The sequence below is a fragment of the Protomyctophum parallelum genome (assembly GCF_964188405.1).
Source record: "Protomyctophum parallelum genome assembly, chromosome: 5".
NCBI classification, from domain to species: domain Eukaryota; kingdom Metazoa; phylum Chordata; class Actinopteri; order Myctophiformes; family Myctophidae; genus Protomyctophum; species Protomyctophum parallelum.
In genome coordinates this window covers 30,191,337-30,197,176 of record NC_139702.1, presented here as the reverse complement: position 1 = coordinate 30,197,176, position 5,840 = coordinate 30,191,337, and positions in this window count along the sequence as shown.

Sequence of the window (5,840 nt, the reverse complement as noted above, 5' to 3'; positions counted from 1 at the left end):
TTCTGCCTCTTATGCACCCAATCTCTGTCTGTCTCGCTCTCTCCCACTGACTGTCACTGTCACACACACACACACACACACACACACACACACACACACACACACACACACACACACACACACACACACACACACACACACACACACACCCCCCATTCTAATCTCTATGGGGGTTTCCTACATACAGTAGTGGCACTGCGTAGGATATTGCATCACGAGGACTCTGTACTGTACTGTACATATTTGACCGTGTTTGTGTGAGTCATGTCCTCTCAAGTCATTTATGGAATCACAGTTCAAATTCCAGAGGTGTGCCCTACTGTGTGTGTGTGTGTGTGTGTGTGTGTGTATAGGGGGGGAAACACCCCCCCCCCCCCCCCACACCTCTTTCGATATCCACCTCTGACATCACTCTGACTCAGACATAACCATAAACAAACCCAATACGCCCATATATAGGCAGGACCACGGCCACGTCACTCTGACTCAGCTCAGACACCATCACAATCTAACTATTTAACTTGAATGTACCGTTAACCACATTAACCCTCGCAACACTATTTTGAGGGAGGGTGAAATCCGGGCAAATGTTTGAAGTACATATGGCATAAATGATGCGTGCGTGCGTGCGTGTGTGCGTGTGTGTGTGTGTGTGTGTGTGTGTGTGTCGAACGAACAGAGCTAGTTAGCCACTTATAGCCAGATATAGTGGAGTGGGTCACATGCACACGTGACCATTATTATGTTGGGTGTTTGTTTAACTGTGACGTGTCAAGCAGCTCAGCTGACTAATTTAGCGGTTTATTTAAGCTCAGCGCATTCCACTGCTGCTCCTCTTTCTGCCGTCATATTTGTCTCAGGTGGAAACCTCATAGGTCCAAACTGTGACTTTTCAGGATTCAAATTCTTCCAGATCTTCGACTTTTGGTGACGCCGTAGTATGATAGGGCGTTAATGTACAACAACAAAAAATAAGTTAAAATATATACTATAGCCTATATTATGATCAAGTAGGGAATTCATTTACAGAAAAAACACCAAAAGTTTCAAATGGAGATTTCTGGATGGAGGTTTTTGCCCGACACTGTCAAGCAGAAACCTTCACACATATTTGAACATATTTCTTTTGAGAATAAACGCCTTGGTGTTGCTGAAAAGTAGCAAAAATAGCAGTTCTACATAGTACAAGCACATTGCAATGTGACGTGCTGTGAGCTTGCAGACATAATTCTTTTAACAAATCTAGAAAATGGTGACATTCTTCAGCCAATGACATGCCCAAAGCAGGAATGCCAGGTTGAAAGTGAAACTGAAATGAAAAATAAAATAAATACAAAATAAATAAATAACCTGAAAAGGACACACACAAGCTTTCCTCCCCAACAGCAGTGACAATATACAGTATATATTTACATCACCTTTATTTCATCAGTCTGATGGTACAATTTGGTTGCACCTGTCCTGCATAATCCCTAATCATCAAGTCATGGTTACGTTATCATCATATTGTTGCTGTCGGGGCAGAAACCTCTATCTGCATATTCTAACTTTGTGTTTTCTTACTTGATCATACTAGAGGTCACACAAAGTAGCAGATTGGCCGGGGTGGCTGTCTAGGCACCTTGGCTGGTAATCCAGTCTGGCAGTGTGCCGCAGGTTCGACTCCCGATCCCGTCGGCCTTTACTGTGTGTCAGCCTACTTTCATCTATCCCTCTATCAATAAAAAGGCGAAAAACAAAGAAAAGTGGCTCGAAACACAGTGTAAAGTGACACATTTTGAGTTGTTATGATCTGCTACATTTGAATTTGAACCCTGAAAGTAACAATTTTGGACATATGCGGTTTCAACCCGACAGAGATAATATATCACTCAGTACTCTATGGGTATGGCCTATAAGTAACAACGACAATGTCTCATATGTGGCGGCTACCAATTATAGCAGAGAAAGCACAATACTTTGCCAGCTTTTTTGCCTCCATATTGAGCATCTCAAGTTGTTGAATCCCTCTCACAACCAGTCTGTGTGTATGTACTAGTCTGCCAACTATAAAACAAATACCAGTAGTCTGCAGCTATAGCCCAGCTCTGAAGAGTGGTTGGTATTCTAATGACCGTGGTCAAAACAGCTTCCTCTATAGGCTAGGGTCAAAGGTTTTGAGCTTGTAGATGTATGCTACTTTTGTCAAAACTCCTCACAGTTTTGGACATAATATGAGGTTTCCACCCAACAGAGACTATATGAAACAATCCTTTATAAACAGCCAAGAAGACAAATATTGTGCTCCGTTAAATGTGGACATAAAGTAAACATAGCATGCATTCATGAGTGTGTCATAGTAGTAGCCTAGTGTCACTCCAGGACAGACACACACCCCGGTGACTACACTGTGGCATGTTTTCACAACAGCAAAATATGCAGTGATACTAATTAGCGGGAAGACTAGTTGATCTAGTAATGACATTCCTACAATGGGTGGCATTCCCTTTTAGCCTCCAGCACCACCGCGCAAGGAATGTGGGAGGTACATTGGATCAGGATATGTCCTTTGAGGGAAAAAAAACAGTCCGCACATTTTTAACATCTAGGCTGGATTATTGCAATTCCTTATAGTCACCCTGCCCCCCAACGAACAACTCTCTCTCTCTCCAGCTGGTCCAGAATGCTGCTGCAGGCCTGTACTGACAATTGCTAGGAAAAAGATACAAAGTAAATATTATCTTCTCTGCGAAATCCAGTAGAGAATGTAACTGTCTCTCCTACAAAGCCCTTAATGGTCAGGCACCATCATGCTCCTATGAAAATTTTATAATAGCTTTTAATGCTTTCTCAGTATACATCTCAAACAGTCCCCCAGCAGGCCAGCACATACACATTCATCCATCCAGATATATCAATCGCTTATCCGGAATCGGGTCACTGGGGTAACAGCTGAGATTTCCAGACTTCCCTTTCCCGAGCAACATAGCAACTTCCTCCTGGAGGATCCCGATCGAGGCATTCCCAGGCCAATGTGGAAATATAATCTGGTCCGTGGTCTCTTCGCAGCGGGACGTGCATCGAAGACCTCCCTATAGGGAGACGCTCGGGAGGCATCCGTACTAGATGCCCGAACCACCTAAGCTGCCATGGCTCCTTTCCAAGTCGAGGAGCAGCGGTTCTACTCCGAGTCTCCCCACAGATGACTATACTTCTCACTAAGAGAGAGGTCAGCCACCCGTCTGAGAAAACTCATATCGGCCGCTTGTATCTACAATCTTATTCTTTCGATCATGACCATAGGTGAGGTAGAAACGAAGATTGCTCGGTATATCGAGAGCATTGCCTTCTGGCTCAGCTCTCTTTTCGTCACTACAGTGCGGTACAGCGACTGCTATCTAGACAATATTCTCACTGCAGCCATCTTGCCATTAAGTTATCAATGAAAATTGACACTGAGCAATTAAATTCATTTTCAGTGTCGTCACTACATAGGTTACAAATAGAAGCTAAGACAAATTTCAAAACGATCTAAGAACAGTCACATATTGTGGGGATCTGTATGCTCACCAAGGTTTTAAAACGTCTCAGGGGTACCAATGTGGTCAATTTTAATGTAGTTTGCAGGTATTTCCATGTATTAGGAGTCCCATTTCAGAAATGATGAGATGTATTTAGGACAATCTCCAAGCATGGCTTTATACAAGAACAGGTGCCAATGCAGTTGTCGTCTCTCGGTCAGGGAGGACCATCCAACCTTGTTATATAAGATACAATGGTGAGTATCATAGCTATCACCTGTGATAAATCGAATCGATGAGTGATAAATGTGATAAATATGGTCTATACCGCTCCTGCTCCGGCTGATCTCATTCTTTGCTCCGTCCTCCCCTCACTCGTGAACAAGACCCTGAGATACTTAAACTCCTTCACCTGCTGGGGCAAAGTCTTGTTCCCTACACAGAGGGAAAAAATGTCAGGGTGGACATCACTCTGACAATACCATAAATAAACCATAGGCATAATTATGTGGAGACAGTTGTCCAAGCCTAGGCAGATACGAGTCCGAAATACGTGGGCATATACAATGGATGCAGGTAGACAGACAGACAGAGATCTCCATATGGGCTCAAAGGGGACACAGACAGACGGGTACAACGGATACTCTGACAAAGCCCCCAACAAGACGAGTCAGACATATTGGTCGGATCGACATTGTGGCGCAGGTATGAGGGCTGCGTAACGGCACGTACTCTAGATGTTAACGGCCAAGTATCAGCCTGAACCTCTAGTAAATTAAACAAGAGCTCATTGTACCCTATTATGCCAGTAGAACACCCAGAATGCAAGACTTGCAACAGAGGCCGTGCCTGAAGACCCAAAGTGAAATATCTCCCCGCAGCCAAGGGACGATTACTTTCCTTTTTGATAAAGCTTATAGTCATGGCTGGCTCAGGCTTGCCTGGGATCAGGCTCCTAGAGTTTAAACTAAAGTGTCTATTCACTGTCTCCTAATCTCCATCTGTACACATTCATCATGTCCCATCAATGCCTGTTACTAACTCCACTTCTTATGTTTGATAGTCTTTAGTACCTGGGGTATCTCTGTCTCTCTCAGACTGTGCTAGTTGGGTTCTGAGTATCAAACACACAATAACCAAAGGTTCTGGGTTCGATACAGGCAGGGCACTGCCAACTTAGTGCAGACTGGGAGCAGGTGTGGTGCTAGTGCTCCATCTCAGCTATCTCTCTCTCTCTCTCTCTGGTCTAGCACCGGTTGCTCCACTGATACTCAACAATAAGCCTCTTTGACCTACTTACCAACATACTCATCTTGACCATTGGCCAGATTATGTCATTGGAACTAACCAGCCATTTCCTTTAAGCCAACCGGGAAAACATTCGTGCCATTTTAGCTAGTTATTTTGAAAACTCTCAGGATTTACAACAGTGGTTCTTAGAAATGGTAAATCTACAAGCTCACATCACGGCGGCTGCGAGTGTAGTGATTCACACAGGGCTGGACTGGGACAAAAACTCGGCCCGGGCATTTTCGTGTGAAAAAGAAAAAATACTTTCTTTTTTCTTTTTAAATCATGGCGGCCCCCTACGGTCGCGGCCCCCTGGGTAAATGCCCGGTATGCCCGGTGGCCAGTCCAGCCCTGGATTCACACCTGTGTGAACTGAGCGTTACAGGCTGTTCAACAACACCGCTGGCTGGCTGCAGTTATAGTTATAATGTTCAGTGTGAAATTTGGCCCTTTTAGGCTGCTCAACAGTGTCACTTTAGGTCACCCAGCTGAACTGGCTCGCTGATAACAAACTATCTTTACACTTGGGAAAAACTGAATCCATTCTTTTTGGATCAAATAGTAATCTCAGCAAGGCAGATGGCTTGTTGGTTAGAGTGGGTGACAATATTATCACACAAAAAGATTTAATTACCTACCTAGGTTCCATCCTGGAGGCAAATCTTTCTGGTGATAAAATGGCCACCAAACGTAATCAAAAAAGTAAACCAAAGAACAATATTCCTATACAGGATCTCCTCACTGGTCAACAAAAACATCTTGAAGACCCTAACAGGAGCCCTCGTACAAGGTTTCATCGACTATGCATGCACCTCTTGGTACCATAGCACCTCAAAGGCCCTAAAACAAGGCTCCAGAGTCCAGACTTCCCAAAACAAGCTGGTTAGGCTACTACTGGGCCTCACCCCCCTCACCCCTGCCCACTTTGACAGGCTGGAATGGCATTAGGGTTGACGACATAGTCAGGGGTGGCCTTAGGAATCTGGAGGCCCGTTTCAAGACCAAATATGAGGCCCCCATATAACTATGACATAATTATTTTGTTGATAC